Genomic DNA, 21,376 nt, shown 5'->3' with positions numbered 1-21,376 from the left:
CATTTCACCTTGAGAGTTTTTCTCCAATTTCTTTCCAGTGATCAGGATTTACGATTGAGCTGCCAGTTTTTCATTTACTCCGCTTTAAAATGTTTACGGTGTTTAATTCTGAATTGCTGTAAAACATTACACTGCAGTAATGTAATAAGTGAGTAGAAAATTACAGTCACACACTGAGGCAGTTTTTTAATTTATCCTATACTGTGTGTGTGTGTGTGTGTGTGTGTGTGTGTGTGTGTGTGTGTGTGTGTGTGTGTGTGTGTGTGTGTGTGTGTGTGTGTGTGTGTGTGTGTGTGTGTGTGTGTGTGTGTGTGTGTGTGTGTGTGTGTGTGTGTGTGTATGAACTCACAGGTGGTTCAGCGGAGCTGTACGTAACTAGCGATCTCATATCTACAGAGAGGCCACATTTCTACCAGTAAATCTTAATTATTGAGATTCGGTTACCAGGTCTTCTGGTACATTTCCATGAAGCATTACAAACTGTAAGAAAGGCCTCCAGCGAATGCAGTGGAGAATCTCGAACTCACATTATGAATATGCAGTCGCTACTCTGATTTTAAATGAAAGTTGTACAGTCATTTTGATCTAAAGGGATTTTTACCCTTTTTTTTGGAGTAGGTGTAACAAAGAATTAAATCACAACCACTAAAATATCCACAATAATTACTAAATTGAAGGTCAACAGTAATCCAAATCTTCAGATTTAGCATGTGTATGAAATAAAAAACAACAATAAAATGATTTTGGAATGCACTGCCCAACAATAATCTCTACACCAGCCCTTGAGATGACACACAAATCCAGCAAAATGAAGACCAGCCCATATCCTTCAAAATCCCTTCACATTTTCCTACTCAGACTCGAGGAATTGAGAAGATGATCCTAAGATGATTGAGATCAGGAGACATTACTCATCCTTACTCATGAACCGCATGAGTTGAAGCTTTCCGACAAACGTCACAAAGTGATGACCTCATGTAGATGGTAAAATTACGAACTTTGACAGCGTTTAATCAGCTCCAGCAAGACGCTGTCATTACCTGGGACAGTGCAGGCCGAATCCAGGCAGTAAATGACCTCTCTGAGTTCCTTGGAGGTCGACTTTTTGTCTGTTTTGTCAATAATGGACTGGATCTTGATGGTGTCAAGGGTGAGTTGATGGCAACACGTTCTCTGCCGTCCAGAAGAGAATGACATTGCCAAGACCGCCTTGTAACCGATCAGCTAAATCCTACATCACTGGATTTGACACAGACCTTCCTAGACAGGATGAAACAACATGTCATTACATTAACAATTACTCATTTAGCACACACTTTTATCCACAGTGACTTACATGTAAGCCAGTCAGTCGAATATAAACCGCACATACAAATTTCTCATTTCAACAAAAAATGTGCCACAATTCCAAGGGGAAATGTAAAAACTGAGGTAAAATCTCAAGTTTTGATGTAAAATCAGATTTTTTCCCCCCTCTTATTTCTGAAGTAGATTATCTGGTAATTTTTTCCATGGTCATTCACATTTTTATTTTATTTATGAATTTGACCTAATTTCTAAAAAAAATATAGGCCTATATATAATTTTAAAAAATGATAATAAATTTGCTGTTGGCATAAAAATGGTTGACACACACAAGTACCATCCCGCTTTACATACACTGACTAAATAAACAGTAGGGTATTAAATCGCAGTTCCAAAATGTACAGAAATTAAGTGATGTTACAGAAAAACCATGGTAAACACCAGGTAAACACACAATAATAACATAAACAGTTAATGAATCAAACGCAAACGGCTTCTGGGGCCGGTTGCACCAGCTGTGCGTAAGTTATAACTTAGCCTACGTTTTACGCACTTCTAAATATTTTTGAGTTGCACCATTAAACTAAGTTGAAGCGTAACTCTACGTATAAACTAAATATTTACGGCAGCCTCCTATCAGGAGTAACGGATGGAATAAAATATCAGACAGACTGAACTGCATCAATAAGCTCTTCTTTTACCTGACAGACTTCAATTCTTGTTTAGACATGATTATGCTGACATTTACACTCGCTAACATTTTAAGAGAGAGAACATTATGTGAAAAGATTACTTTGTTAGCGGCTATCTTTAACATGAACCCGTCTTAAACAGCGCGCCGCTGTGTCCATGTTGTGCATGTCAAATATCAGTCATAATCAATAAACGTCATTTCTTATGTTTTTTGTATCAATATTTATTTATTGATCCTTATTCATTTCATTTCAAATACAGTTTCTGAATGTTATTTACATATAAAAACACTTATGCTATTCATGATCAAGTATTGTATTTAATGGAAACTTATTTTTACCGTTACATTTACATTTTTTTTTACATTTATTCATTTAGCTGACGCTTTTATACAAAGCGACTTACAATTGCTATATATGTCAGAGGTCGCACGCCTCTGGAGCAACTAGGGGTTAAGTGTCTTGCTCAGGGACACATTGGTGTCTCACAGTGGATTCGAACCCGGGTCTCTCACACCAAAGGCATGTGTCTTATCCATTGCGCCACCACCACCCCCCCACACCCCACCCCACCCCACACCCCACCCCCCACCCCACCCCACCCCGTTAGTAACGTGAGGCAAAAGAATGAAGGATAAACTGAAATTCACAGCATTTCAACACAACATCTGCTCACGTATTTGAAGGCTGCTATTGGATCATCGAGGCTAAACGTCATATTATGCGACTACGCATTACTTTACGGAGAGCTTACGAGTTACGACCTACTAGCAACGTTCTGCCTTACGAACAAATGGTACAACGGAATAAAGTTCAGAGTTAGTTACAAACTAGCTAGTAGTTACTAAGCCTCTAGTGTGGACTTTACGTTCCAATTTAAGAAAGAACTTACGAACGGCTGGTGCAACCCTACCCTGGTGAATAGAATGAACGTAGCAAGTATACCTGCATGCAAATCCTTCCTGGCTAACACACGACACGTCGTGTACCAGTTACGTAAATAATTGGTACTTTTTGGTAATTTTATATTGACTACGACGTTGCATGCTCGTTATTTATTTTGGTCTTAATACAGTGAAATGATAGGCCTACAGCGCGCGCCCTTAACGTGACAGGGAAGTTCGTTTTTCTGAGGTGAGACTTTTTATTCCGTAGGCCTATCTAGTTACGAAAAAACGTTAGACTAATGACACATAGCCTAACAACAACGTCTCATCTGACAGGAGGAGGTACTGAATCAGGACAACACGCACTCTTGACAGAATAGTAAACGTCATTCAAAATTAGTCTCGCATTAGAGAAACATTTAGAATTACGTTTTCTGTTGTTGTTTCTTTGACTATAGACTACACACTCCGCGGCCCACCAGTTGAGAAACACTGCTCTAAACTCTGATGAAATTCTGTGGTAAACTGAGGTAAAGTCTGACATGATAGCCTACAAGCAGGAATAAAATATAAGGTAAGCCCCGAGGTAAACTCTTAAGTCTTAAGTCTGCACTAAAGTTCTGAGGTGAACTCTGGGTTAAAATCTGAAGTAAAAGTTGTGGTGAGTTAATTTCCATGGTAAAAATCAAAACAAAAACAAAAAACCTCTAAACTATGCACTAATCTGAATTGAACTCTAGGGTACATTGAAAACTTGAAAACTTTAACATCCATTATAATCTTTTTGCAAATATTTTTATGGATGTCTGTCTTTAGAAGATGGAACATGAGGAAACATTCTGCAGTCCAGGGTTTTGGAAAATACAAAATAGCTCAAAATATTTTCAGTCTATCATGGTTTTAAATTCAAAATATCCAGTAATTGGAGTCTTTTTTTTTTCTTTTTTTTTTTACAACTGCAGAGACCACTAGACTGAAATATTTTCATTATATCATAGTTTTAAATCCCAAATTTCCAGAAATCTGAGACTTTTTTTTACAACTGAAAAGACCACTAGACTTTCCAAATATAAATTACATAATACGAATTTACATGTGTCAGAGAATGCTGGAAGTACACTGATGTCATTGGGCATAGTGTGTCAAAAGAGCATAGAGGAGAAAAGAATAAGAGTGATGCTGTTTTCATATGCATCTAACCAAATTTGTGTGGGTTTTTTTCCTCTGCAACACTCTTGTATAGGCATTTGTTGACCAATGAGACTTTCAGAGAGCTTTTGGTAATCCAGTTCACTTGATTTCAAACTGGCCTGGCACTTTTCACATCCACAAAACACATCTTACACAAGAGAAACTTTGAAAAAGTGCATAAGGATGTAGTGTAACAAGCAACGATTTATAATTTTTTCCGAAGTGTTGACAACTTAGTGTTAACTAATAATTGTTGCAAACTGGTTTTACCTACAAAATATTAGTGCATTCCTGGAACTGGGCGTCGTTACACTACATCCTTATGCATCGCTTTCTGCCAGAACTTTTACGTGCTTTTCCCCAACCCCTGAAGTGACCTCAACGTCCGGGTTAGCAGTAGCATAAGCCGTCAGGCAAGTGTTATTTAAATAAACTCCTGATGTACTTACAAACTTTCCAATGCCTCGTTTTATGAGTACAGAACCTATTTGTACTACTGTAGAAGTTTGGTACCATTCTGGGCATTATTAGTGGGGTAATTTACGAGATACATCATAGGATCCATTAGCGCCTGCACTAAGCTATCCGGCTGATATCTCTAAATAAGCTCTAACTTTAATAATGTTCAACCAAGGGAAAAAAGGCTTCAGGGGGGGTGTTTGGCTCAAGGTCATGGTGCAAAGGACTCTAGGTTGATTTTACTCCGAACCATCCCTTTAAACTTTGGCTGAAGACCCAAATTTGTTTTGAAGATGAAAAATGTACCAAGCACAATATTCTCTCACCATTCCTGATTTTTTTAACATCACAGCATTCGGCTGGTCTTGCGGCTGTCACAGCACAACCAAAGCTGCGGCTCTCCGTGTGATTTCCCGTAGTATCATTTGTAAATGTTCCACGTTCATATGTATATTGCGCAAGCTTATTTTGTCCATAGATCGAAATATCTGAAAAAGCTCATAGACTTATCCGACCACAGACCCTCCCCTCGAAGAAATCAGGACAGAAGTGGTTAAAAGCGGACAAAAGAGACGGATTAAAACACCAGGTTTAAACAGAATGTGTCTCCCTCGTCTGCTTGTGATCCGATCGACCAAAACGTATCTTAATACCAGGTGTAAACAGGGCCTTTAAAATGGTAAACGACATAACTGGAGCATAATAAACAGAACGATATTGGTGTGGACCCTAATAGTTATCAGTTATCGTTATAGTTATCGTTTTTGTTGTGAGCGGTGAACGGGCCTTAAATGTTTTTCCCATTTATTTTTGCTCAAAATTCATAACAATAAGTGGAAAAATAACCTGAAATATTCTAAAAGTGAACGTCTATTTTTGTGTATTTGTGCTGTTTACACACAAGCAGCAGGCCGATGTTGCTGTGACTCGAGGGAATATGTTCCTCTCCTTCTGCAGGTGAACTGCACATAAACTCTCTCTCTCTCTCTCTCTCTCTCTCTCTCTCTTTCTCTCTCTCTCTATCTCTTCGTCTCACCATCCTTCTCCCCCTCGTGAAACCATCCCACCTGTCTTCGAGTTCGTCCGTGTCTCTTGTGTCTGTTTCTACGGTCCTTTTTTTCCTCTCCGTTGCTCTCGCCTGACAGTCTGTCTCCCTCCCTCTCTCCCCTCTTCCGCACTCTACTTCCCTCTCCGGCTTGCGGCAGTCTTTCATTCCGCTAACTGCCTCTCTCTCTCTCTCTCTCTGACTGATATGAGGCAGACAGGGTAAGTGTGACGTACATTGGCAGTGTTCGCAGGCCGCCTCACATACACACACACACACACGTTGAGCGTGACGTGCACTGGCAGAATTTGCAGCCTGCCTCACCGCTTATCAGAGCTGTCAATCACGGGCTGGTGACAGCGCCTGGCAGGCAGCGCCACGGGGAGCCCGACACGCAAATACACACACAAACGCTTGTTCCCAGCTGATCAACGCTCGCGCTTCCCCTACAGACACAGGCACACATATATACGCGCACGGCAACGTACATAAAACTCTTAGTATTTGCATAACGAGAAGCGCTTTTTAATACACACACACTGCACGCTTGTGCTGTAGGGGTAAAATCTTTGCGTGGCAGGGGGAGCTGCCACTCGACCAGTCACGGATATATGCGCCTGCCACTGCGTTATATGCGCCCGCCACTCGACCAGTCACGGATATATGCGCCGGCCACTGCGTTATACGCGCCCGCCACTCGACCAGTCACGGATATATGCGCCTGCCACTGCGTTATACGCGCCCGCCACTCGACCAGTCACGGATATATGCGCCCGCCACTCGACCAGTCACGGATATATGCGCCGGCCACTCGAACTTACACAATATGTAAGGTTTAAAAAACAAAACAAATGCAGCGCGCGTCTCGTGGCTCTATTAGCATCGCGCCGGCCACACCAGCCACACAATCTCTCACTGTTTACATCCATCAGACACTCCTTTTGATACACAAAAGCACACATACAGTGCAATACATATCTTATTGACCTATTTCTCATCTTACCTGTTTTTTTATTTGCTCTTTTTACCCGTATGGGAGCGCGCTCGTGGCTCTATAGCATCGCGCCGGCCACACCAGCCACACAATCTCTCGCTGTTTACGGCCACTACCAGCCACACGATCTCTCACTGTTTACAGCTTTCAGACACTCCTAATGATACACGAGAGCACAAAGACAGTGCAATACAGATCTTATTTACCTATTTCTCAACTAAATATTATTTTTTTATTCGCTCTTTTTACCCGTATATGGGAGTGCGCGCTCGTGGCTCTATTAGCATGATCGCGCCAGCCACTACCGGCCACTACCAGCCACACAATCTCTCACTGTTTACATCCATCAGACACTCCTTATGATACACAAAAGCACACATACAGTGCAATACATATCTTATGTACCTATTTCTCATCTTATCTTGTTTTTTTTAATTGCTCTTTTTGCCCGTATGGGAGTGCGCGCTCGTGGCTCGATAGCATCGCGCCGGCCACAACCAGCCACACAATCTCTCACTGTTTACGGCCACTACCAGCCACACAATCTCTCACTGTTTACATCCATCAGACACTCCTTATGATACACAAAAGCACACATACAGTGCAATACATATCTTATTTACCTATTTCTCACCTTATCTTGTTTTTTATTCGCTCTTTTGACCTGTGCCGCGCCAGCCACACGATCTCTGACTGTTGCAGCTGCCTGATACTCAGATAGACATTCTGAAGAATGATTTTTTGACCACTCCATTAAGTTTTGTATAAAGTCTTTTTTTAAAGTCTGATTAATTTTGTGTAATTGTATATTAATTTTAATCAATGTTTGACCAAACAATTCCCTTGATTTAATAAATAAGAAGCATAGAAGACATATATAGCTAGCCTCTGATATAGATTTTATTATAGCAATAAAATCGTGGCATGGTTTCTGTGCGATCACTTGCATTGCACGTTCCTCACATGCACAATAAATATATATAGGGTGTGATTTGCCGGGGGGATGAGTGGGATTTCCCCCTTTCTGGTCAATGTATCCCTGCCTCTGCTTACTTATCACGGATCCGTGGTTTGATTAAAGTCAATTTTATTTTAAAATGCGCTACTAGATATAGCTGCCGCAGCCTCTGCAGACTTGCTCAATGTCCCGCCCACGGCGCTATCTGATTGGTTACACCTCACGAGTAATAGCCTATCAACACTTGCGAGACGGTTGCAGGTCCTGGGTGGGCAGTGTGTCGTGTTTCGAAAGGAAGGCATCTTATTCCTCAATGGCCTAGGACCTCAATACATTGCAGATATGCTCACTGAATATAAACCCAACAGATCACTCAGATCATTAGGATCATATATCAGCTAGAAATACCAAGGGTTCACTCTAAACATGGTGAGTCTGCTTTTAGCTATTATGCCAGCCACAGCTGGAACCAGCTTCCAGAAGAGATCAGATGTGCTCCTACAGTGGTCACATTCAAATCCAGACTCAAAACACTTCTGTTTAGCTGTGCATTTACTGAATGAGCACTGTGCCACTGTTCGTCCGACTGTACTGTACTGTATTTCATTTTATTTTTCTAAACTGTTTTAATTATTCTTATTTCTTTTTATTATTTTAATTTCTTCTATGTAAAGCACTTTGAATTGCCATTGTGTATGAAATGTGCTATATAAATAAACTTGCCTTGCCTTGCCTTGCCTATTCAGCATATTACTGAAGCGGGAATAAACATCACAATCTGATTATATGTTTCTATAATGACAAGCAGATTAGTGTCCCAGTCATGAGTCACACCACTGAGAATGGCCAAAGTTACACACGGTGTTTCACTCAATTGAGGCTAAAGCAAAGGTTTTTTGATTACTCACTCACTCTTGAGCGTCTGGCGCGAGTGATTTAAATTTCAATGTAAAGACGCATTTACGCGCGCCTAGAGGTCCTGCGGCGCGAGGAGTTTAGCGCGGCGCGGGCGCGTCCAGTTCGCGCGAATGAGGCGAATTGACTAACACAGATAGTCAATGTACATTTTGGGGAATAAAGGGGTAACGTTAACAACCAGGAGAATAAAAAAAATATTTATACTTTAAGTATTATAGAACTATATAGCCCAATTTATACTTTTGCGTCGAACTGCCGCCGTAGCTGTGTGTTGCGCGCGTACCCTGACGTGCACCTCTCCAAAAATTTAACAATACAATACAATTTTATTTGTATAGCACATTTAAAAACAACTGGCGTTGACCAAAGTGCTTAACAAGGACAAAAGATATACATTACAAGCACAACAGCAACATAATACACAGGAAACAGGAAGAACACACATAGCCTATCAAGATATATTAAAAGCTAATGAAAATAAATGCGTTTTCAAAGAGGATTTAAAAAGTGACAGAGTTTGTGCAGATCTGATATGAGGCGGTCAATTCTACGCGGACGCAAGCGCTGTGATTGGTCTGCTAGAACCCCTCCCTCGGTTAACAACAAATGTTGAATTAGTTTGCATACCTTCCATGGCGTCAACGATCAACACTTCAGTCATTAAAACCTTTTAAAAAAAAAAAACTTTGTATTTAGTAGCGACTAACTAAAGCAACTAACGATAATCAGTGGCAAGTTTAAATATATGGCGTCTATAAAATGTGTAAATAACGAATTTGCATGCAAAACATCTAGCTGTATCAAAAACAGGTGTACTTACGGCAAAACTGGTGGATGGAAAATCACCGTGAGCCTTGAAATGCATCGTCATTGTTTGTTGCTGTCAACCAGTTAGATTGTTGGATGTAATGCCAATCCAATTAAACCAATAAAAAACTCAGATGTAGCATCTGAAGGTGGGGGTCGTCGATGCTACCTGTGTTGACTAGGTGGGGGTGGCTGTTTTAAAAGTAACGGGCCGGGTGGCTGATTTCAAAGTAACGGGGTGGCACAACCCCCACCCCCACCCATTCCCAAAATGATTTCTGTGTCAGTGGACAAGTTGAGGACGCCATCTTTGTAGTGAACGCGCGGAGAGAAATGCTCGTTGAATATGGATTCCATAATTTGAGAATAGCCTTATTTCTTTTCGTTTTGAATTGTTTCAAGAGTAGGCTAGACATTTCTAGCTTATATACCAGGGTAGGATTTGTGATTTTTTTTATTATAATTTTTTTATATTAATAAAACATTTTTATTAATATTCATTTTATTGTTCTATCGCACTGACGGTTCACATTACAGTGCATAGTTTAATAGGCTAGGCTACTTCTACATCAGCCTCTGCTGAACCACGGATTGATTGCAAAGTTAAACCATCACGGTAGAAACAGTTTTACTGCTGTTAAAAGTAATAACGTTAACTTTACATCGCGATGCTGAGCTACAGTGAAATGATAGAAAAGACAGATGCATTATCTGTGTTAGTCAATTCGCCTCATTCGCGCGAACTGGACGCGCCCGCGCCGCGCTAAACTCCTCGCGCCGCAGGACCTCTAGGCGCGCGTAAATGCGTCTTTACATTGAAATTTAAATCACTCGCGCCAGACGCTCAAGAGTGAGTGAGTAATCAAAAAACCTTTGCTTTAGCCTCAATTGAGTGAAACACCGTGTGTAACTTTGGCCATTCTCAGTGGTGTGACTCATGACTGGGACACTAATCTGCTTGTCATTATAGAAACATATAATCAGATTGTGATGTTTATTCCCGCTTCAGTAATATGCTGAATAGGCAAGGCAAGGCAAGGCAAGTTTATTTATATAGCACATTTCATACACAATGGCAATTCAAAGTGCTTTACATAGAAGAAATTAAAATAATAAAAAGAAATAAGAATAATTAAAACAGTTTAGAAAAATAAAATGAAATACAGTACAGTACAGTCGGACGAACAGTGGCACAGTGCTCATTCAGTAAATGCACAGCTAAACAGAAGTGTTTTGAGTCTGGATTTGAATGTGACCACTGTAGGAGCACATCTGATCTCTTCTGGAAGCTGGTTCCAGCTGTGGCTGGCATAATAGCTAAAAGCAGACTCACCATGTTTAGAGTGAACCCTTGGTATTTCTAGCTGATATATGATCCTAATGATCTGAGTGATCTGTTGGGTTTATATTCAGTGAGCATATCTGCAATGTATTGAGGTCCTAGGCCATTGAGGAATAAGATGCCTTCCTTTCGAAACACGACACACTGCCCACCCAGGACCTGCAACCGTCTCGCAAGTGTTGATAGGCTATTACTCGTGAGGTGTAACCAATCAGATAGCGCCGTGGGCGGGACATTGAGCAAGTCTGCAGAGGCTGCGGCAGCTATATCTAAGTAGCGCATTTTAAAATAAAATTGACTTTAATCAAACCACGGATCCGTGATAAGTAAGCAGAGGCAGGGATACATTGACCAGAAAGGGGGAAATCCCACTCATCCCCCCGGCAAATCACACCCTATATATATTTATTGTGCATGTGAGGAACGTGCAATGCAAGTGATCGCACAGAAACCATGCCACGATTTTATTGCTATAATAAAATCTATATCAGAGGCTAGCTATATATGTCTTCTATGCTTCTTATTTATTAAATCAAGGGAATTGTTTGGTCAAACATTGATTAAAATTAATATACAATTACACAAAATTAATCAGACTTTAAAAAAAGACTTTATACAAAACTTAATGGAGTGGTCAAAAAATCATTCTTCAGAATGTCTATCTGAGTATCAGGCAGCTGCAACAGTCAGAGATCGTGTGGCTGGCGCGGCACAGGTCAAAAGAGCGAATAAAAAACAAGATAAGGTGAGAAATAGGCAAATAAGATCTGTATTGCACTGTCTATGTGCTCTCGTGTATGATTAGGAGTGTCTGATAGATGTAAACAGTGAGAGATTGTGTGGCTGGTATGGCCGGCGCGATGCTATAGAGCCACGAGCGCGCACTCCCATATACGGGTAAAAAGAGCAAATAAAAAAAACAAGATAAGATGAGAAATAGGTAAATAAGATATGTATTGCACTGTATGTGTGCTTTTGTGTATCATAAGGAGTGTCTGATGGATGTAAACAGTGAGAGATTGTGTGGCTGGTAGTGGCCGTAAACAGTGAGAGATTGTGTGGCTGGTTGTGGCCGGCGCGATGCTATCGAGCCACGAGCGCGCACTCCCATACGGGCAAAAAGAGCAATTAAAAAAAACAAGATAAGATGAGAAATAGGTACATAAGATATGTATTGCACTGTATGTGTGCTTTTGTGTATCATAAGGAGTGTCTGATGGATGTAAACAGTGAGAGATTGTGTGGCTGGTAGTGGCCGGTAGTGGCTGGCGCGATCATGCTAATAGAGCCACGAGCGCGCACTCCCATATACGGGTAAAAAGAGCGAATAAAAAAATAATATTTAGTTGAGAAATAGGTAAATAAGATCTGTATTGCACTGTCTTTGTGCTCTCGTGTATCATTAGGAGTGTCTGAAAGCTGTAAACAGTGAGAGATCGTGTGGCTGGTAGTGGCCGTAAACAGCGAGAGATTGTGTGGCTGGTATGGCCGGCGCGATGCTATAGAGCACGAGCGCGCTCCCATACGGGTAAAAAGAGCAAATAAAAAAACAGGTAAGATGAGAAATAGGTCAATAAGATATGTATTGCACTGTATGTGTGCTTTTGTGTATCATAAGGAGTGTCTGATGGATGTAAACAGTGAGAGATTGTGTGGCTGGTGTGGCCGGCGCGATGCTAATAGAGCCACGAGACGCGCGCTGCATTTGTTTTGTTTTTTAAACCTTACATATTGTGTAAGTTCGAGTGGCCGGCGCATATATCCGTGACTGGTCGAGTGGCCGGCGCATATATCCGTGACTGGTCGAGTGGCCGGTGCATATATCCGTGACTGGTCGAGTGGCGGGCGCATATACGTGACTGGTCGAGTGGCGGGCGCGTATAACGCAGTGGCAGGCGCATATATCCGTGACTGGTCGAGTGGCGGGCGCATATAACGCAGTGGCAGGCGCATATATCCGTGACTGGTCGGGTGGCAGCTCCCCCTGCCACGCAAAGATTTTACCCCCTCTCCGCTTGTGTATAACATTTGTCTTGGGCAAAAAAAAAAAAAGAATGAAGAAATATATATGCTGTAAATAATATATTATAATTGTACATTTAAATTACATTTTTTTTATATATAAATTAATTTATAATAATGAATAATAATAATTCATTTAATTTATAACATAAATAATATATAATTAAATGTTTAATAATTATATTAAATATAATTTAATGTATTACAGACATTTATAATGTATTAATTATATTATATTAAATTATGTAAAATAATTATATATTAACATAATGTCTTAATACATTATAATAATAATCTGATATAATATATCTAATAAATAATTCAGATAAATTAAAATCCTTTCTCATTGTAAACCTGTTTGGTAATAATCATTATTTTATCTATTCCATTTAGCAACTCTTCATCTTGAAAGTTATCTATTGGGTTAGAACAAGGACCCTTATCTCGGTGGTAATCAGCAGCATGGCATAAATGTGGTCCATAGAAAATAACTCAGAATATCATTTCGGAAGTTTGATGAATGTGTGGTTTTGTGAGGTAGTTTTGGTCTGGCTGGTAAACACGAGTAGGAAAACACACAGACATAAACATATTTTTGTGCCGCTGCGTGCATGTTCTGCCAGAGAAACCCTGGAGTAAACAAAGGTACTTGGGCAAACAAATTCCAAAATCTCGCCCGCTCCGTTTAAATTGGAACACACATTTATTTGAAAAGGTCTCGGGCGAGTCTTTCTGCTATGCTTTAGCTTAATGGGTTTCAACGGACAACATACTTTGTGTTGACAGTTCCTTTGTCAAACTTTGGAATCGTTTGGGAAAACTGAGTGAAAGCCGAGACCTGCCGTACCCTGAAAGAAATCCCTGTGTGTATGTGGATGTCTTAAGAGTCGAAACCATGTGCTTGATTCAACGACAACAATCAAAAAGTTTCCTTTTGTGTATAAAGTATTTTTTTTTCTATTAAATAACCCACTAGAGTGATTTTACCAGTGTTTAAAGGGATTGTTCACCCAAAAATGCAAATTCTGTCATTAATACTCTCTAATTAACCTCATGTTGTTCCAAACCCGTAGGCCTTCTTCATCTTCGGAAAACAAATGAAAACATTTTTTATGAAATCTGAGAGATGTCTGTCCCTCCATTGACAGCTACTCAACTACCTTTTTGACGCTTCAAAATGTCCATAAAGAGATTGTAAAACTAATCCATATGAATTGAGTGGTTTAGTCCAAATTTTCTGAAGAGATTCAATCGCTTTTTTTGCGAAACACAAGAATGAACCTCATTGGTTCTTGCTGAAGCTCAAACGTGCTGCAAAACACAAGAATTAACCTCACTGGTTCTTGCTGAAGCTCAAATGTACTGCAAAACACAAGAATGAACCACATTGGTTCTTGCTGAAGCTCAAACGTGCTGAAAAACACAAGAATGACCCACATTGATTCTTGCTGAAGCTCAAACGTGCTACAAAACACAAGAATGAACCTCATTGGTTCTTGCTGAAGCTCAAACGTGCTGCAAAACACAAGAATGAACCACATTGGTTCTTGCTGAAGCTCAAACGTGCTGTGAAACACAAGAATGAACCACATTGGTTCTTGCTGAAGCTCAAACGTGCTGCAAAACACAAGAATGAACCTCATTGGTTCTTGCTGAAGCTCAAACGTGCTGTGAAACACAAGAATTAACCTCACTGGTTCTTGCTGAACCTCAAACGTGCTGCAAAACACAAGAATGAACCACATTGGTTCTTGCTGAAGCTCAAACGTGCTGCAAAACACAAGAATTAACCTCACTGGTTCTTGCTGAACCTCAAACGTGCTGCAAAACACAAGAATTAACCTCACTGGTTCTTGCTGAAGCTCAAACGTGCTGTGAAACACAAGAATTAACCTCACTGGTTCTTGCTGAAGCTCAAACGTGCTGCAAAACACAAGAATGAACCACATTGGTTCTTGCTGAAGCTCAAACGTGCTGCAAAACACAAGAATGAACCACATTGGTTCTTGCTGAAGCTCGAACGTGCTGTGAAACACAAGAATTAACCTCACTGGTTCTTGCTGAAGCTCAAACGTGCTGCAAAACACAAGAATTAACCTCATTGGTTCTTGCTGAAGCTCAAACGTACTGCAAAACACAAGAATGAACCTCATTGGTTCTTGCTGAAGCTCAAACGTGCTGCAAAACACAAGAATGAACCACATTGGTTCTTGCTGAAGCTCAAACGTGCTGCAAAACACAAGAATGAACCACATTGGTTCTTGCTGAAGCTCAAACGTGCTGCAAAACACAAGAATGAACCTCACTGGTTCTTGCTGAAGCTCAAACGTGCTGTGAAACACAAGAATTAACCTCACTGGTTCTTGCTGAAGCTCAAACGTGCTGCAAAACACAAGAATTAACCTCACTGGTTCTTGCTGAAGCTCAAACGTGCTGCAAAACACAAGAATGAACCTCACTGGTTCTTGCTGAACCCCAAACGTACTGCAAAACACAAGAATTAACCTCACTGGTTCTTGCTGAACCCCAAACGTACTGCAAAACACAAGAATTAACCTCACTGGTTCTTGCTGAAGCTCAAACGTACTGCAAAACCCAAGAATTAACCTCACTGGTTCTTGCTGAACCCCAAACGTACTGCAAAACACAAGAATTAACCTCACTGGTTCTTGCTGAACCCCAAACGTACTGCAAAACACAAGAATTAACCTCACTGGTTCTTGCTGAAGCTCAAACGTACTGCAAAACACAAGAATTAACCTCACTGGTTCTTGCTGAACCTCAAACGTGCTGCAAAACACAAGAATTAACCTCACTGGTTCTTGCTGAAGCTCAAACGTGCTGCAAAACACAAGAATGAACCTCACTGGTTCTTGCTGAAGCTCAAACGTGCTGCAAAACACAAGAATTAACCTCACTGGTTCTTGCTGAAGCTCAAACGTGCTGCAAAACACAAGAATTAACCTCACTGGTTCTTGCTGAAGCTCAAACGTGCTGCAAAACACAAGAATTAACCTCACTGGTTCTTGCTGAAGCTCAAACGTGCTGCAAAACACAAGAATTAACCTCACTGGTTCTTGCTGAAGCTCAAACGTGCTGCAAAACACAAGAATTAACCTCACTGGTTCTTGCTGAAGCTCAAACGTGCTGCAAAACACAAGAATGAACCTCACTGGTTCTTGCTGAAGCTCAAACGTGCTGCAAAACACAAGAATTAACCTCACTGGTTCTTGCTGAAGCTCAAACGTGCTGCAAAACACAAGAATTAACCTCACTGGTTCTTGCTGAAGCTCAAACGTGCTGCAAAACACAAGAATGAACCACATTGGTTCTTGCTGAAGCTCAAACGTGCTGCAAAACACAAGAATGAACCACATTGGTTCTTGCTGAAGCTCAAACGTGCTGCAAAACACAAGAATTAACCTCACTGGTTCTTGCTGAAGCTCAAACCTGCTGCAAAACACAAGAACCTCACTGGTTCTTGCTGAAGCTCAAACGTACTGCAAAACACAAGAATGAACCTCACTGGTTCTTGCTGAAGCTCAAACGTGCTGCAAAACACAAGAATGAACCTCATTGGTTCTTGCTGAAGCTCAAACGTGCTGCAAAACACAAGAATGAACCTCATTGGTTCTTGCTGAAGCTCAAACGTGCTGTGAAACACAAGAATTAACCTCATTGGTTCTTGTACGTCAAGCGACCACAACTGATATCTGAGTAGATGAATGTTTAAACGTGAACAAAAGCCTAAATTCAGCATACTAAGCGATCGAGTCTCTTCAGAAAATTTAGACTAAACCTCTCAATTCAAATAAAAGCGTCAAAGTGTTAGTTGTCAATGGACGGACAGAAATCTCTCAGATCTTCATTTGTGTTTGGAACAACATGAGGGTGAGGAATTAATGACAGAATTTTCATTTTTGGGTTAACTATCCCTTTAAGGTTACTACAAAATCACACTCACAGCTTTTAGTGTCTTAATATTTTATAAATAATAGCAATACCAATTATTATTAATTATTATTATTATTATTTAATTTTGTAATGATTATATATAATAAAAATAAGCAAAACTTTTATTAATATTAATGAACGATTTTGCTGTTAATATAGATTTTAAAGGATGTGCAGTCAAGGTTGTATAATACTTTTAATATGCCTGATCCAAGCAAATTTTAGAACCATAACTATCTGTAGTATATATATACAGACTCTCTTCAAGTTTGATCTCAGCAGGACGGATCTTTAAGACCTGACCAAACACTCCTTGAAGTCTGGTTGTATTAATCGATTGTCTAAAATGTCAATGTCTGCCGGCCAAAGATGACTCAAGCGGTTACATCTCATCTTTGATTTCTCTCACTGCAGTGTAAAATTGGATAGTAAGCATTTGTCTTTTGATACAGAATGAACTAATATGTGCCGCCTGCTTTCAGGTGGATTCTGGGAAAATAGACAACGGAAAGGAGCTTTTTTCGTCTCTGTGTTAAAAGAGGGGACCAGCAGGGAGATATCAAGAAAAAGCAACATTTGAAAGAAGATTGCAGTCAGTTACGTCACTGTTCAACTTTGAAATGTAGTCCGTTTCTGAGAGAGGTTCACCAGATCTGATCAGAACCGAGGACCGGCTCCATTGTTCAGTATCTGTGACCTTGAAAGAGACAAAAGTCAAGGTCAAAACTTCCACTTTGTGTTTCTCAACTCCACTAATAAGTGTAATACATGTAATCGGTCTTTACTCACACCACATGACACTAAGACACATGTTTAGCTTAAATATTCCTGAATTCCCACTGAAAGCATGTGGAAAATTCATCTGGAAAAGTCACACTTTTCACACTTTTTTGAATCTTTTTCCCCCTGCAGTCTGACCCTGTTTGCTATTGCGCTGTCATTTTTTCATTCCTCTCACCTACTATCGTCTTTCGGACCTCATCAATCCTTCCTTTCCTTTCTCTCCGCTGGAAGTCTCCGCTAGTGAAACACACGGATTCCATGAACAGCTTGATGAACAGCCTCAAAGGTTTTTTTCCCCCAGCCGACGCTAGTGTTTCCCAGCCTTTTCAGGAAACACACACGCACACACACACACACATAGTGGCGTTTCCTCTCCCCAGCCCACAGTCGCCTACGCTCTGCCAGCAGACCTGCCGTGACCATGATGTCATTATTTCCCCCATAGCGCGGCCGTATGCTTGCGAGTGTGTGGCTGTTTATCGGAAAATTCCTGTCTGGGGGCTTTCTCAGAACGTCTGAGTTTACCACGGTCTCGATGCTTGTGCATGTGTGTGTGATCGCCTTAAAAAAGTCTGGTTTTCTTACAAATAGCATTTTTTTCGTACATTTTTGAGGCAGAGAGTTTCACGAATAAATGGATTTTTGATTTTACTCTTAATTTTAGCCCAATTTCCATCGTGTGACCACACTGCCGTATTGAAGTTTTCCATGCTCTAAACGTGAACATGTTTTTTGGTTTTAAAAAAACAGCATTTAAATAGCCAAATATAGTTATTTTGGATCAAAAAGCTAGGGAATAAACATAATTTTGTTTGGAAAAACTCATATTTGCATTAAAAATTACACAATCACTGTATATTTCCCTGAAAAGAACAGAGTAAGGCATTCCTGTAGCTCAAACATTTGAGCATAGCGCTAGCAATGCTAAGGTCATGGGTTCGATTCCCAAAGAATTGACCAAATGTAAATGTGTACCTTGAATGCAATGTAAGTCGCTTTGCATAAAAGCGTCTGTCAAATGCATAAAGAAGCACTCGTGAATCAGGCTGTTTCTGTAAATTTTGCTTACATTCTTTAGGCAAACAAGAATTTTTACGAATAAAAGCTGTTGTTTATCCTCTTCGCAAATCAAAATAAACTACATTAAATGTAGAAGGCCTAACTTTTCACAAGAACAAAAACTTGAGTTTTGGCCAAAGTTTGGATTATTCTTCTTCATGTTTAAGCTTTAACATTTAACATATGTTTTTGTGTTTATAAGATACAAAATCTGAGTGTTTCTTATTCTGTACTTCATAAGAAAACTGATTTTTATATATTTTTAAGGCAAACTTTAAGGCAAAATTTATATATTTTTTGCACATCAATATAAACTACATTTGCACAAGAAAGAACTTTGTGGATTTTGGATTATTACTCCCAAGTGTTTGTGTTTATGTAATTTGGATAAAAAATTGGGAGTGTTTCTTCGTAAAGACACTTTTTGAGGCTAACACGAGATTTTCACAAATGAATAGCAGTTGTTTATCCACTTCGCAAATTAAAACAAACTCTGTTTGCACAAGGTCAAAAATGTTTGACCGCTCAGGCGTCGGTTGAAATCAAAGACATTAAGGTTTTAGTGAGAGTTCGGATTGTTATTCTCCATGTTGGTATCTCAGCCAGTATTTGCTGCCTCGCTGTACTGCTGTATTCGTGTCGTGCCGCGGTTGTTGAGGGCGTTCCAAGCTGCTCTGCCGTCTGTGTGTGTGTGTGTGTGTGTGTGTGTGTGTGTGTGTGTGTGTGTGTGTGTGTGTGTGTGTGTGTGTGTGTGTGTGTGTGTGTGTGTGTGTGTGCGTTTGTGTGTGCTGTCAGCTGGTGAGTAATAGCAGTCTCGGGTCTCTAAATCTCGACGGACCGCTGCACTGTGGAACGGCGTAGCAGGCGGCCACCAGGGACGGGGTCTGTACACACGCGCACACACACTGAATATTAATGCGTGTGTGTGTGTGTGTGCTCTGGAGAGTGTCAGCCCCCCCGTGGATTTGACTGGCAGGCAGGAGTGTTGCGAGCGTTTAGCCCCGCTGGATCCGTGCGTGTTGGCCGGTGACTATGAGGACAGGGTCAATTAGAGGGTCAACGCGTCCCAAAGGGCAGCCACGCCCACACGTGCACACACACACACACACACGCTCCCTGACACATTTACACACTTCTTCCATCCTCTCGAGAGGGAAAATTGATAAAATGGTACACCCTCTACCTACCTCTCCCTCTCTTTCAATCTCTTTCTATTCTTCCACGTCTGTGTGACTCGTGTGCAGATTTATAATGAATAATGCATTTTCTAATCAGCACTGGAAGGCTGCGTGTGTGTGTGTGTGTGTGTGTGTGTGTGAACTCATATAAAAAGACGTATCGTGCCTCTCAAGCAGAGCAGAGACTTGCGGGATGGTTAGCGAATTGCTTTAGGATGCAGGTTTTAGTTTGGGCATCAAGTGTCAATCCAAATCACTGAAATTATAATCACTGAGTCCTTAAAACACTGAAATTTATTAAAGGTGCAGTGTGTGATGTTAAAATGGAAATGGAATGGTGGGGTGTGTGGTTGTGTTTTTGGGAGGAAAAGGTTGGAAGATGTTATGCTTTCCGTGACTTAGCATTCCTAATCTCCGCTTCACGCTCAGTGAAAAATGTTGTTATATCCAGTTTTTTTTTGCTAGTTAGTGATTTATGGTTGATGGGCAGAGATTGCTTTCCCTATTCTCTCATCCGTCTCCCTACCTCTCTCCGTCTCTCGAACTGCCCGGAGCGGAAGAAAAGCACGCAATTGAAATTTATTGCCTACATTTTGCCTCCTGCCCCGCTTTGTCTTATCCTCGGATTCAATTCATTGTTCTCGCTAAACAGGGGGCTCTTTCCCCAAAGACTCACTCACACTCAACAGATCGTGGGGTTTTGATTTTGGCCACTTGTTTGTGCACGCGGCAAACACACACACACACCCATCCCCTAAGCTCCTCCATCTCCCAGGCCGTTCAAACACACCCCGTGACAGCTGTTGGCTCCATTGTTTCCATATGTGCCGTGTTGAGGTGAACGCTTACAGGCTTACAGCTTTTTACCGCCACATGCGAACGACAGACACAACATAGAGAACCCGCAATATAGATGTGATAGAGAACAGGAATGCATATATGACACAGAACTGAAACACGGACACAACAGACAACTAAAAAAAAACAGTAGAAAAACGAAATGGACACAGAAAGCAACTGGAATACAGATAGGACACAGAACTAAAACACACACACAAGAGACAAACAGAACATATGACAGAACTGAAGCACGGACAAGACAGAAAACTACTATATGACAGAACTGAAGCACAGACACATCAAAAAACTAGAATACAGGCACGACAGACAGAACTAGAATACAGACATGACCGAAAAATGAAAATGACATGACAAAAAAAAAAGTTAAATACAGACATGACAAAACTTACAGTACAGCAGAGAAATACAGGCACATCACAGAAAACTAGGGGAAAAAACTACAATACAGACTTTATTTTGATAGTCAACTTTAGACAATCTACTAAGTAACTTTGCAACTACATGTAAGCTAACTATCATTAGAGAATTAGTACTGTAGACTCTTAGTAGACTGTTAGGGTTAGTAGAATAAGATGACATTTAGGGTACGTTTACACAACAACGATATGCTTAAAACGGAGAAGCTTTTCCTTTGAGTTTTCCACGTACAGACGACACCATTGTCAAAACGATCCCCATTCTTACGGATACGCGAAAACGACTAAAAACACTATAGACTGAACACGTAATAAGCATGTGCATGACGTCATCATATTCAGAGATTCGCGTTTTTGTTGTTTATACGGAGACCGTTTTCAAAAACTTGCACTTTGAAACCCGTTTTCAAAACTTTGCGTTTTCAGGCACCCAAAACGCTGTTGTCGTGTAAACGAATGGCCAAAACGCATAAAAAGGTTTTACGCTTTTGGTTGAAAACAGTGT

At 40.6% G+C, this 21,376-nt stretch overlaps 1 long non-coding RNA gene across 2 annotated transcripts in view; it reads right to left on the bottom strand.

The window, feature by feature from the left end:
- The window catches only part of LOC309475769, a 40,485-nt gene that overhangs the window by 14,065 nt on the left and 5,044 nt on the right, over window positions 1–21,376 (bottom strand). Inside the window, exons 1-2 of one of the 2 annotated variants that reach the window (XR_014197842.1) lie at window positions 17,533–17,722; window positions 1,041–1,260 (exon numbers count right to left, since the gene is read on the bottom strand). This is a non-coding gene — a long non-coding RNA (uncharacterized lncRNA). Of the gene's footprint in view, window positions 1–1,040; window positions 1,261–17,532; window positions 17,723–21,376 lie in introns of those variants that run through there. The other variant, XR_014197841.1, reaches the window with a different exon arrangement.

Source organism: Leuciscus leuciscus, assembly GCF_965113295.1.
Source record: "Leuciscus leuciscus genome assembly, chromosome: 15".
Taxonomy (NCBI): domain Eukaryota; kingdom Metazoa; phylum Chordata; class Actinopteri; order Cypriniformes; family Leuciscidae; genus Leuciscus; species Leuciscus leuciscus.
The sequence above is the reverse complement of the archived record's forward strand: the minus strand, read 5'-3'. Positions and strand labels throughout refer to the sequence as shown.